The sequence below is a fragment of the Schistocerca cancellata genome, chromosome 2, assembly GCF_023864275.1.
Source record: "Schistocerca cancellata isolate TAMUIC-IGC-003103 chromosome 2, iqSchCanc2.1, whole genome shotgun sequence".
In the NCBI taxonomy this organism is placed as follows: domain Eukaryota; kingdom Metazoa; phylum Arthropoda; class Insecta; order Orthoptera; family Acrididae; genus Schistocerca; species Schistocerca cancellata.
This window is the reverse complement of record NC_064627.1, coordinates 68,078,905-68,093,230: the sequence shown is the minus strand read 5'-3', so window position 1 is coordinate 68,093,230 and position 14,326 is coordinate 68,078,905. Positions and strand designations below refer to the sequence as shown.

Below are 14,326 nucleotides of genomic sequence, written 5' to 3'. Positions count from 1 at the left end.
TGACATGACGCTTACGTTGTCTACAAGTCGAAGTAATCCGTAGATTAGTCCTAGAGAAATGCCACTGTACTCGGTTATGGAATTAGCAGACATGACTTTGGTCCACAGACAAGCAAACGAAAACCGTAGGGAATCTGACGGGTTGTATTGGGTCAGGGTCAACTACACAAATATGACACACCATGTATAGAACACCGTTCGAACAGATAAGGAAAACAGGTGATGTGTTTTCCAACCAAGGCCCCACAGCACCGTACGTGGTATACAGTGAACAGCGGACAGACTGAATAGCTTCGGTGGTAGACGTATGCGCGAAATCTCCTGTTGCTTGCCTTTCAAAGTTCTATCCTTGAAATAAAATATGATGGACGCTATGGTTTACAAAAATAACGTACATTTTGCTGTATATGTTTCAGAAAACGGAAGACAGATGAAAGAACACCATCTTTCAGGCTTCTGCAATTTATATAGTGCGCAAGGAAACAATTGCCCTCGAAAAGTTTAAAAGACAGAAAATATTTTTCTGTCGGACGGAAACCTTGCTTCGCGACAGTACTTGACCATTCTTTTCTAAAAGGTGTGGTTTTGGAATAGGAAAACTAAAATTAAATGCACGTTCGTTATACTATCACGTTGTAGACACATTAATCGAGCAAGTGCATTGGCATACATAACATCTAAAAACATCCCTCTATGTATGATCAGTATTATTGGTTCGTTTCTCAAATTTATTTGCGCAATTAAACGCTGTGCAACTCTTTACTAGTTTTCTTCATTTCAACTGAAATCTATAGCCAATATAATTACAACTAAGGAAATACTGCAGAATCCCCCGATGATGATGATGATGATGATGGTGGTGGTTTGTGGGGCGCTCAACATCGTGGTCATCAGCGCCCATACAAATTCCCAATCTTTCCATTTCCACTTTCGCCACATGATGACGAAATGATGAGGACAACACAAACACCCAGTCCCCGGGCGGAGAAAATTCCCGCCCCTAGGGAGAATCGAACCCGCGACCCCTGGACAAATCTCCGATAAATACGTAATGTTCAATATGTGTCCTTAAAAACGGCAATACACTTCTACTCTTACGTGAATACGTGGTTTCTGTTCTTTCATGGTCGAAAAAACAGACAGCACGCATAATCCGCAGCTGTGAAACATTACAAGTATTGAAGCGGATCACTGCTGTGAGTTGCAGGGGGACATTACGCAGAATCAGCGCCGACGAGCGAAAATGTGTACCGGGGTTCAAACCCGGTATCTTCTGCTTACTACGCAGGTGCGTTAACCACTGCGCCATCCGGTACACTTCGGTATCGTAGCTGCACGGACTGTCTCGACACCATTCTCGACCATCTACATCTACAACTACATCTACATCTATACTCTGCAATCCACCATACGGTGCGTGGCGGAGGGTACCTCGTACCACAACTAGCATCTTCTCTCCCTGTTCCACTCCCAAACAGATCGAGGGAAAAATGACTGCCTATATACCTCTGTACGAGCCCTAATCTCTCTTATCTTTGTGGTCTTTCCACGAAATGTAAGTTGGCGGCAGTAAAATTGTACTTCAGTCAACCTCAAATGCTGGTTCTCTAAATTTCCTCAGTAACGATTCACGAAAAGAACGCCTCCTTTCCTCCAGAGACTCCCAACCGAGTTCCTGAAGCATTTCCGTAACACTCGCGTGATGATCAAACCTACCAGTAACAAATCTAGCAGCCCGCCTCTGAATTGCATCTATGTCCTCCCTCAATTCGACCTGATAGGGATCCCAAACGCTCGAGCAGTACTCAAGAATAGGTCGTATTAGTGTTTTATAAGCGGTCTCCTTTACAGATGAACCACATCTTCCCAAAATTCTACCAATGAACCGAAGACGACTATCCGCCTTCCCCACAACTGCAATTACATGCTTGTCCCGCTTCATATCGCTCTGCAATGTTACGCCCAAATATTTAATCGACGTGACTGTGTCAAGCGCTACACTACTAATGGAGTATTCAAACATTACGGGGTTCTTTTTCCTACTCATCTGCATTAATTTACATTTATCTATATTTAGGGTTAGCTGCCATTCTTTACACCAATCACAAATTCTGTCCAAGTCATCTTGTATCCTCCTACAGTCACTCAGCGACGACACCTTCCCGTACACCACAGCATCATCAGCAAACAGCCGCACATTGCTATCCACCCTATCCAAAAGATCATTTATGTAGATAGAAAACAACAGCGGACCTACCACACTCCCCTGGAGCACTCCAGATGATACCTTCATCTCCGATGAATACTCACCATCGAGGACAACGTACTGGGTTCTATTATTTAAGAAGTCTTCGAGTCACTCACATACTTGGGAACCAATCCCATATGCTCGTACCTTAGTTAGGACTCTGCAGTGGGGCACCAAGTCAAACGCTTTCCGGAAGTCAAGGAATATGGCATCCGTCTGATACCCTTCATCCATGGTCCGCAAGATATCATGTGAAATAAGGCCGAGTTGCGTTTCGCAGGAGCGATGCTTTCTAAAGCCGTGCTGATGCATGGACAGCAACTTCTCTGTCTCAAGGAAATTCATTATATTCGAACACTCCCACCGAGTGCCATCTATCCGCAGTCCCTGTCCATTCAAGAAATGCTTCAAATGGCTCTGAGCACTATGGGACTTAACTTCTGAGGTCATCAGTCCCCTATAACTTTATAGAACTACTGAAACCTAACTAACCTAGTGGCATCACACACATCCATGACCGAGGCAGGATTGGAACCTACTACCGTAGTGGTCACGCAGTTCCACACTGTAGCGCCTAGAACTGCTCGGCCACCCTGGCCGGCCCTGTCCATTGACCCGACATTCGCTACTCTTGAGATTTCCACATGAGATCGGACATATTTGTGTATCCGCACTGAAGAAAGTAGGTCCATTGTCCTGCTTGGCGTATTAATAACATGAATGCATGGTGTCTGTTCTTTCGGGCATGTCAGTGGACGGGAACTGCCGATAGGTGGCGCTCGTTGGGCGTGTGAATCAGCCGTGATGCGCGCCGAGATGGTCCACACAAGTGCGCCGACACAGTGCCCCGCATGCCGCAGTGGTTAACGCACCTCTCTAGTGAGCAGGAGATACCGGGTTCGAATCCCGGTCCGGTGCACATTTTGACTCTTCGCCTCTGATTCTGCGTAATGTCCCGCTGCGGCTGACAGCAGTGGTCCCCTCCAATTTGCACTTCTACTTAACAGACTCTTCCACCACAATGGCGTCCAACAGTAGGTTCAAAATATCCCGCCACTGCAGCGCCCTCGGAGAGTCTAGTTATTTTTAACAAGGTCTTTGTTTGCAACAAAACGACCAAGAGGACAATTAACTATACGGGCTCCCTATTTCGGAGAAGCCGCGAATAGTCGCGCGAATTAGGAGTCTTCAGTCAGGACTGTATCAGCTGAAGAGCGTAGCTCTCTGCGAGAGACATCGTAGCTACCCCAATCCGTCCCATCGTTAGGTTCACAACAGCCCACCATAGTCGCACCATGTATCTATTCGCTCTCTGTGAGTTAACACGAGGCGACTGCCCTATTGAGGGAATCTTTGAAGTATACGGCCAGCCGCGGTTGTGAAGGCCGTGGCGCAGTGGAGACGTAGACTCTACGTTGGCCGCTAATCAGAAGGGGACCGGGAGTCGAGCGTGGAGCAGCCGGCGACACTGCTGGCCACGGGGAGGACGCCGCACTTAGGCGGCGCCGGACAGATATGGGTGGCGGGGGGGAGGGGGGGGGCGGAGGTGGAGGCGCCAGATACCGGCCGACGGATGCTACCTGCTGGCTCTGACGCCACGCCGCTCGCCTGACCTCACGTCACAACTAGAGATGGGCAGACTCGTTCATCCTTTGGAACTTGTATAGTGGTGATCGGCCTGTTTTCAACTAGTGGCAGAGTGGGATACTTAACGTTCAACAGCCATTTCGAGGTATTAGAACAGTATTTAAAAACAGACGAACGAACACCGTCCGAACAGTTTCTGAAAGCCCAATCGTACCGACCGGCCGCCGTGTCATCCGCAGCCTTTAGGCGTCGCCGGATGTGGATACGGAGGGGCATGTGGACAGCACATCACTCTCCTGGCCATTGCCAGTTTTCGTGACCAGTGATACTACTTTTGAATCAGGCAGCTCCCCAGTTGGGTTCACAAGTGTTGAGTGCACTCCACCTGCCAACATCACTCGGCAGACCCGGACGGTGATCCATCGAAGTCCTAGCAAAGTCCGACAGCGCTTAACTTCGGTGATCTGAGGGGAACCGGTGTTATCAATGCGGTAAGGTCATTGGCACCACAAGATCATAGTAAGCTGCTAAAATGATTCAGACCTTTTCATCGCCGGCCGGTGTGGCCGTGCGGTTCTAGGCGCTTCAGTTTGGAACCGCGCGACCGCTACGGTCGCAGGTTCGAATCCTGCCTCGGGCATGGATGTGTGTGATGAACTTAGGTTAGTTATGTTTAAGTAGTTCTGAGTTCTAGGGGACTGATGACCTCAGATGTTGAGTCCCATATTGCTCAGAACCATTTGAACTTTTTTTTTTTAACATGCGCTATAGGGCATGTAGGGTCGGAGCTGTCCTTGGAGTGATAGATGGTAAATCATCGAGTAGAAGAGAAGTGATATCTGGCGTTCCGCACTGTGTGTCATAGGCCCTCTTCGGTTCCTGATTTACGTAAATGATCTACATGATAATCTGAGCAGCCCCATTAGATTGTTTGCAGATGACGCTGTAATTTACCGTCTAGTAAAATCATCAGTTGAACAATTCCAATTACAAAATGATCCAGAGAGAACTTCTGTATGGTGCGAAAAGTGGCAACTGGCGCTAAACAAAGAAAAGTGCGAGGTCATCCACACTGCTACTAAAAGAAATCCGATAAATTTTGGGTATATGATCAATCGCAGAAATCTAAGGGCTGTCAATTGGAATAAATAACTAGGAATTACAATTACGAGCAACTTAAATTGGAAAGACCACACAGATAATATTGTGGGGAAGGCGAAACAAAGGCTGCGCTTGGTTGGCAGAACACTTAGAAGATGCGACAAACCCACTAAAGAGACAGCCTAAATCACACTTGTCCGTCCTCTGCTGGAATATTGCTGTGCGGTGTGGGATCCTTACCAGGTAGGATTGACGGAGGACATCGAAAAAGTGCGAAGAAGGACAGCTCGTTTCGCACAATAGCGGTGAGAGTGTCACTGATATAATACGCGAGTTGAGGGTGGCAGTCACTGAAACAAAGACGGTTTTCTTTGAGGCGAGATCTATTTAAGAAATTTCGATCACCAACTTTCTCTTCCGAATGCGAAAATATTTTGTTGACCCCCGCCTACGTAGGGACAAATGATCATCATAATAAAATAAGAGAAATCAGAGCTCGAACGGAAAGATTAAGGTGTTCCTTTTTCCCACGCGCCATTCGAGTGTGGAATGGTAGAGAAGTAGTATGAAAATGGTTCGATGAACCCTCTGCCAGGCACTTAAGTGTTAATTGCAGAGTAACCATGTAGATGTAGATGTAGAGTAATAGATTTGTAACAGTTCGTTGTGTCACTGTGCTACCAGTTGGTGCTCAAATTGCTATTGTAGATGCAATTAAAGCGTCAGACCCATACGCCGAACATGATGGTCTTTCCACTCGGTAATGCCACGTGGCCGCCCGGACCGTACATTCTCGTGGCCACTGCAGCTAACAATCATGTGTAATGACTACATTCCTGCCAAGTCTTTCTGCAGCATCGCAGAAGAAACATCCTGTTGCTCGTAGCTCTGTTACACGACCTCATTTGAACTCTGTGGGGTGTTGATAATGGCGTTTTTTCACCTTAAAGGAATTATCTACTAACATCAGCTCACCACGTCAAATCTCCAAGGTAACTAACGCTTTGACCGTGTATTCAAAGCAAACTTGATCTGCATCCTCATCATGGAGCTACTGGCGCCACGGAATTCAAATAGACATCACCTCTCATATGTAGAAACACGCCTACCAACTTTGGTTTACATCGCACAACTCCTTCCCGGCATTGCAATTCTCTTCCCGTCAGTGCAAATATTTCAGATACACAAATAAACTAAATGGCATGTAAACTATAAATGTTTATGCTTGGCATACAGTGTATACGTGGATAGCCTCGTACCCAGTATCGACGCCAGCATATAAATTATGAGCCCATTTGAGGCACACTCCACATCTGACCCAATCCTCTTCAGAATAGTCAAAACAGCAAAGGCATTCATCAGCTCCTTCTACTTTACCTCTATCATTGGACGAATTCGGCTACTAAAGTATAGTGAGCTACATAAATATAAAACATCTATGGTGTGAACTGCGAAGAAATATGAAGCACCTATGGTCTGAACTGTCAAAAAATTACACGAATCATTTACAATATTATGTCAAAATATTACGCTACGTTGTATAAAACAGCACAGAATCGACGCGAAATCGAAATTTTAGAGTTTCACATGAACTATAACGAGGACAATCACCAGATAAAGTCACATCAGATGATATGTATACGTCACGTCAACGCAGGTGTCTTTGAAAATGGAAATATTCGGAAACAGCTGTCAAAATAAACAATTAGCGTTTTAAGCAGTGATACTGGAACATTACCTACAATGTCCTTTCAAGGCATATATTTCACTGCAGGCCCAGTCATCAGGAAACTAAAATTTCTCTACTTCAGAAATTTTTTTCTTACTATTGATAGTCTGTATTTTATGTTTTCTCTATTTCAACCATTGTCATTCATTTTTGTGTCCAAATAACAAAATTTATTTACTGCTACTAATGCTCCATTTCCTAATGTAGTTCCCTCATAATCGACTGATTTAATTCGACTACATTCGATTACCCTTGCTTTACTTTTGTTGTTGTTCATCTCATAACCTATTTTCAGTACACTATCCATTCCGTTCAATTTATCTTTCAAGTATTTATCAGGTTATGACATAAATTCATTACCGTCGCAAACCTAAAACTTTCAGTTTCTTCTTCCTGAGCTTTAATTTCTTTTTTGAATAAAAAAAGACGCTCACGTCTTAACCGTTACACTACGCCACTCGCCGGTCGACGGTACAGACGCTTCAGCACTTGTGTCGAGTAGCCTACACGGCTGATTCTGGAGCGGCGCTACGGGTAACAAGCGTTACTCTCGCCGTCACCAACGTGTCTGAAACCTGTCTGTGCTGGAGAGACACGCGTCGTCGGCCGTGTCCCCGGCTACCGCTGCTGAAGGTACCCCCTGTCACTGTCCTTCCCCCTCCCCTCCCATCCCTCTACCCCCTCCCACACGTACACGCCTACACCCACTGCCGGCGCTATCGGAGAGCCACTCGCCCCCGTAATGTGTTGGCCGTGTTCGCGGTCGGCTCCGATTAATCCTCCGGTCGTCGTTCTTCTTCCAGCGGCAGGTTGCCGCGCAGTCGATAGGCGGAAAAATTAGGACGCAAAAGGGAGAGCGAAAAAAAAGATGAAGGTACACGAGAATCAGAGAGAGAGAGAGAGAGAGAGAAGCGGAAAGTCGGTGCGTGCGTGTCGTGTTGTTTCCCTGCGAAGTGCACTTAGGCGGGGAGCGTACACGACTTCGGACGGCCACTTGGGAGGAACCACGAGAAGAAGAAGAAGAAGAAGAAAAGGAAGCAGAGAAAAAAGTGAAAACCGGAATTATCTCCTCTTGTCGAGCAGCGGTTTCCCTCGTGCCTACATAGGTGTCCGGCTTGTCCGCAACCCGTTATTAGCCGACCCCACCTAACACGGTACGATGCAGCCCCCGTTTTTCTTTTCTTTTAGTTTTTGTTTTTGCCACTCCTTGCCCGCTCCGCAAACGGCAGGCCCAAGCGGCCCGAGAGCCGCTATTGTAATTGCTGTGTAATTGGTAAGAGGGAGCAATTTGCAACAGTTGGGCGCAGAGTATGATTTACGAGTAACTACATCCTGAGGGAGCACAATGCACGTCTCGCCACACGCAGGCTCCTGAGCCAGGGGGGGGTCAAATGGTGATTTTGTCGTTTATCGGGCCATCAGTCCGCAAATTATTGCACGAGACGGGATAATTTTCGCGTTTGGTGGACGAACAGGGCTCCAGTACTTTCAACGTCTGCCTAAATGTCTGAAGTGATCGCCGATCGGATTTCCAGTGACCGAACGAACTAGTTACAGTTCTTTACTGAGAAGTGCATTTTAGCCACGGATTATTACGTGATTGTTCAGGTTACGTGTTTTGGTACTGACATGTTGTCTTCATGATGCTGGTCGCGGCCTGTCGTTTCCCGTTGAACATATACACTGATCAGCCAGAACACTATGACAACCGAGTTAATAGCCGGAATGTCCAAGTTTGTCAAGGATAACAGCGGCGACGCGTCGTGGCATGGAAGTGACGAGTCCTCGGTAGGTCGCTTGAGGGAATTGGCGCCACATCGGCACACACAAGTCACCTAATTCCCATAAATTCCGGGGAGGGGGGCGATGAGCTCTTACGCCACATTCGGTCACATCCTAGATGCGTTCGATCGGGTTCATACCTGGCGTGTCGGGGGGCCAGGACATCAATTGGAACTCGCCCCTGTGTTCCTTGAGCCCCTTCCATCATACTTCTGGCCGTGTGACATGGCGCATTATCTTGTTGAAAAATGTCGCTACCGTCGGGAAACTTGGTCTTCATGAAAGGGTTTACGTGGTCTGCAACCAGTGTATGATACTCCTTGGCCGTTATGGTGCCTTGCACGAGTCCCACTGGACTCATGGATGCCCACGTGAATGTTTCCCAGAGCATCATGGAGCCGCCGTCAACTTGTCTCCGTCACGTAATACAGGTGCCAAGGAGGTGTTCTCCCGTAAGACGACGGATTCGCGCCCTCTCATCGGCAAAATGAAGAAGGTATCGAGATTCATCAGACCGTGCAACGCTCTTCCACTGCGCCGGCGTCCAATGCCGATGGTCACGTGCTCATTTCAGTCGCAGTTGCCGATGTCGTAGTGTTAACGTTGGCACATGTCTGGGTGGTCGGCTGCGGTGGTCCGTCGTTGGGAGTGTTCGGTGCACTGTGTGTTCAGACACACCTGTACTGTGCCCAGGATTAAAGTCTTATATTACGTTCACCAAAGGTCGCCGTCTGACCTGTTTTGCCTGTCTGCCCAGCCTACGAAGTGCGACATCTGTAACGAAGTGTGGCCGCACGATCACACGACGTCTGGACGTGGTTTCGCCTTGGTTTCGACACGTGTTGAACACACTCACCACAGCATTTCTCGAACTTCCGGTAATTCGTGCCGTTTCCGAAATGACCGTGTCGAGCCTCCGCGCCATCACAGTCTGCTCTCGGCCAAACTCAGATAGATCGCGCGCCTTTCCCGTTCTCCACGTGGACAGCACGCTCACTTATAATACACTACTGACCATTAAAATTGCTACACCAATAAGAAATGCAGATGATAAAAGCGTATTCATTGGACAAATATATTAATCTAGAACTGACATGCGATTACGTTTTCACGCAATTTGGGTGCATAGATCCCGAGAAATCAGTACCCAGAACAACCACCTTTGGCTGTAATAATGGCCTTGATACGCCTGGGCATTGAGTCAAACAGAGTTTGGATGGCGTGTACAGGTACAGCTGCCATTGCAGTTTCAACACGATATCACAGTTCATCAAGAGTAGTGACTGGCGTATTGTGACGAGCCAGGTGCTCGGCCACCATTGACCAGACGTTTTCAATTGGTTAGAGATCTGGAGAATGTGCTGGCCAGGGCGGCAGTCGAACATTTTCTGCAGAAAGGCCCGTACAGGACCTGCAACATGCGGTCGTGCATTATCCTACTGAAGTGTAGGGTTTCGCAGGGATCGAATGAAGGGTGGTCCACGGGTCGTAACACATCTGAAATGTAACGTCCACTGTTCAAAGTGCCGTCAATGCGAACAAGAGGTGACCGAGACGTGTAACATACGGCATTCCATACCATCACGCCGGGTGATACGCCAGTATGGTGAGGACGAATACACGGTTCCAATGTGTGTTCACCGCGATGTCGCCAAACACGGATGCGACCATAATGATGCTGTAAACAGAACCTGGATTCATCCGAGAAAATGACGTTTTGCCATTCGTGCACCCAGGTTCGTCGTTGAGTACACCATCGCAGGCACTCCTGTCTGTGATGCAGCGTCAAGGGTAACCGCAGCCATGGTGTCCAAACTGATAGTCCATGCTGCTGCAAACGTCGTCGAACTGTTCGTGCAGATGGTTGTTGTCTTGCAAACGTCCCCATCTGTCGACTCAGGGATCGAGACGTGGCTGCACGTTCCATTACAGCCATGCGGATAAGATGCCTGTCATTTCGGCTGCTAGTGTTACGAGGCCGTTGGTATCCTGCAAGGCGTTCCGTATTACCCTTCTGAACCCACCGATTCCATATTCTGCTAACAGTCATTGGATCTCGACCAACGCGAGCAGCGATGTCGCGACACGATAAACCGCAATCGCGATAGCCTACAATCCGACCTTCATCAAAGTCGGAAACGTGATGGTTCGCATTTCTCCTCCTTACACGAGGCATCACAACAACGTTTCACCAGGCAACGCCGGTCAACTGCTGTTTGTGTTTCAGAAATCGGTTGGAAACTTTCCTCATGGCAGCACGTTGTAGGTGTCACCACCGGCGCCAACCTTTTGTGAATGCTCTGAAAAGCTAACCATTTGCATATCACAGCATATTCTTCCCTCCGGTTAAATTTCGCACGTCATCTTAGTGTTGCAGCAATTTTAATGGCCAGTAGTGTGCATGGCTATCGATTGGGCGGGTTTATATCGACAGCAGGTCGCTGGTCATAGTGTTATGGCTGATCAGTGTAGTTTATAGACTTGAGGCTAAATCTGATTAACGTTGAATGTCTATGTTTACATCCTCATTCACACATGTACTCAGCAAGCCCCCGTGTGTTGTTTGGCGGAAGGTAATTCATACACAAGCTTGTGACAATGTTGACTGAAATACGAGTACATTCTTTGAAATTCTGTTAGTAGGAAGGTTAAAATTTAGGGGGCAAAATATTACAGAAGTCAGACAGCAACTCTAAGAGTCGAAGGGCGTGAAGGAGAGGCACTGATTGAGAAGGTAGTGAGAGAGGATTGCAACCTATAACAGATATTATTCAGTCTGTACAATGAGCAAACAGTAAAGGAAATCAAATATAAATTTGAAGAACGAATTAAATTTCATGCAGAAGAAATAAAATTTCCAGGTTTACCTATGACACTGTAATTCTGTCAGAGACAGCAAAGGAATTGGAAGTGTAGTTGAACGGAATGGACGGTGTCTTGAAAGAAGGGTATAAGATAAACATTAAAAAAGTCAAAACAAGGGTAATGGAATGAAGTGAATCAAATCTGCAGGTTCGAGTCCTCCCTCGGGCATGGGTTTGTGTGTTTGTTCTTAGGATAATTTAGGTTAACTAGTGTGTAAGCTTAGGGACTGATGACCTTAACTGTAAATTCCCATAAGATTTCACAGACATAAAAAGAAACACACACACAAATCAGGATACGATAAGGAAATATTACACTAAAGGTAGTAGATGAGTTTTGCTGTTTAGGCAGTAAAATAACTGATGATGGCCGAAGATGACAGGATATAAAATGCAGGCTAGCAATGGTTAAGCAAATCGTTACTGAAGACGAGAAATTTATTAACACCGAATATAATTTTAGGTGTTATAATTATTTTCTAAAGACATTTGTCTGGAGTGCAGCATTGTACAAAAGCGAAACGTAGACGGTGAGCAATTCAGACGTGAAGAGAAGCTTTTGAAATGTGGTGCTACAGAAGAATGCTGAAATTTAGACGGGTAGAACCTGTAACTAATGAGGAGGAACTGGACAGAACTGGGAAGAAAATAAATTTGTTGCACACCTTCATTAAGAGAAGAGCTCGGTTGAAAGGACGTATTCTGACACATCAATGAATCATCAGTTTGGTATTGTAGGGAAGTGTGGGGGTAAAGGCTACAGAGAGAAACCAAGAGGCGAGTACATTAATCAGGATCAAATGGATGTAGGTTGCAGTAGTTATTTCTAGATGAAGAGGCTTGCACAGGATAGAATAGCGTTGAGAGCTGCATCAAACGAGTTACGCGAGATGAATGGCGAAGAAATGGTGTATTTTTGACTCGTTTTGGAATGTATAAACTCGGAATTTTTGCCTGTAATGGTTTGTTTGATGCATAACCTCTTACTGGTAACTTCTCCCAATGCAGTTTGTTAAACATTGATGTAACTTTCACGGTGACCGGACCTGAAGGTCTAGTGGCAAAGTGCGTGCCTGTGAGCTGAAAGGCCGCAGAATCAAATTCCGGTCAGATGGTATTTTTCAGTCTGCCTTTAATCTCACCATGTGAAGATACGCCAGAAGCGACACATGGTTCGGATTCTGCTGTAAAATGTAGGTCCTCTGTCCCCAGTTGAGTAACTGGAGTAGGGACAGGCAAGTCGACTAAATGGCGACCAGTTGAGAAACTGACCCCAGGCCACCGAGCTACACAAAATTAACAAATCTGTGCCAAATCGTGCAGTTCCTTCGTGTAACTTTTCTGTCTCTTGCGTTAGTTAATATAACTTATTAAGGGTCCCAAACTGACGAAAAATACTCACGAATTGGTCGAACGAGACCTTTGCACGCGACACCTATCGTGCATGAATTACCCTTCGTTTGGATTCTTCCAGTATACCTCTCTCTGGAATCTGCCTTTCTGACTGCTAGATTTAAGTGGCAGTTCTGTCTTAAATCGCTTTGAACGGAAACTGTTAGGTATGCGAAGTGTACGACTGCTTCCAGTGATCTACAGCCGACCCTTTAGTCTATTTTCACGCATCACATTACGTTTATTAATATTTTGGCTCACCTGTCAATCTTAGCACCGAGACGTGACCATCTGCAAACCCCATTGCGTTTAGAAACTAGTTTCTAACGACGTCGCGTTCCTGCGCACTACAGACTCGCAGGGGTACTAATATTATCCGCCAAGTCATTTAAGGGGCTCCGGAACGCCCTATACTTGCAATGTTAAAATAACGCTTATAAATTACATCTTTCCTCACAAAGTATTTGAGGTAGGAAGTTGAACTTTTTACAGATTATTTATTCGAATATGGGCTACAACTTAACACAGAGATTTTATAAAATTTTAGTTCAGTTATTAAAGATGATTTTTTTCAATTGTAATGAAAATTCACAACATTTTTTTGCAATTTTTTATTTATATATTCAAAAATATACAGTTTTTTGGAAAAAGGCTGTATTAAATTATGCAGAAGGTACTGTGTAACATTTACTGAAAGTTTGAAACAAATATGTTTGGAAGATCCTTAGAAAACATGTAATTAGTATGAGAAAATAAAAGTTTTGGGAATCGAGCGACAAAGATTGGATTAACTTTTTAGTGCATTCCAGGTCCATAGGATGGATTATCTTCATCCTTTTCAAACTCCTCCTCCAGCTTCCTCTTGTTCCTCTTCCTGTTTACTCTTGCTTGTATTTCTAGACTCTTTACAGCCCTGTCTGCAGCCCGAAGGCGTTCCTTGTCTAAAGCAAACATCGCTCGTACATGTTAGAACCTATCTTCATTCCCATATTTCTAAATACTTTGCACCTTACAATGTTGCCATCATTGAAAGTCGCAACAGCATCATACACACCAAAGTGAAGTGTTTCTATTCCAACAAATACAGTCTTGGGGATTCTCGACCATATAACACTATTTACACTTTCATTGGGGTTTTGAGTTTTTCCGCGAATACACTTTTTCAACAGTTCAGGTGCTGCTAAGTCTCTGAAAATAGGTTTAGCCACAACACATACTTTATCTCACATCACTAAAATGTACCTGATGAACACTGACGTTAATAATAACACCATTTGACAGCAGTTAAACAGCGCCACAGTGGGTAACGCCCATGTAGAACACATTTCAAAAAAAATTTAAAAATAGTTGAAGTCTTCGGAATTGAATAAATTATATATCTATTAAAAGGTAATAGTCTGCAGATTCAGAAAATGCACAAAAGGAAAAATTGAATTTGTCATGATTTTGAGCCTTTCCGGAGCCCCTTAAGTCGTTCACTGAGTAAACACAAACTCTACCGACAAAATTTCATAGATTGTTCAGAGATGTATCCTGAGTATTTTAGTAGTAGTGACTCAGTTAGAGAATGACAGCAGAAGTTGATTTTCTCAAACACAGGGAGGAGAACGTTTCAATTTCTTC

General features: G+C 45.4%; 1 protein-coding gene and 1 pseudogene across 1 annotated transcript in view; both read right to left on the bottom strand.

The window, feature by feature from the left end:
• The window catches only part of LOC126150881 (homeobox protein aristaless-like), a 1,095,272-nt gene that overhangs the window by 380,135 nt on the left and 700,811 nt on the right, over window positions 1-14,326 (bottom strand). The gene's annotated exons all lie outside the window — the stretch shown is intronic.
• LOC126163870 (5S ribosomal RNA) lies at window positions 4,222-4,340 on the bottom strand (annotated as a pseudogene).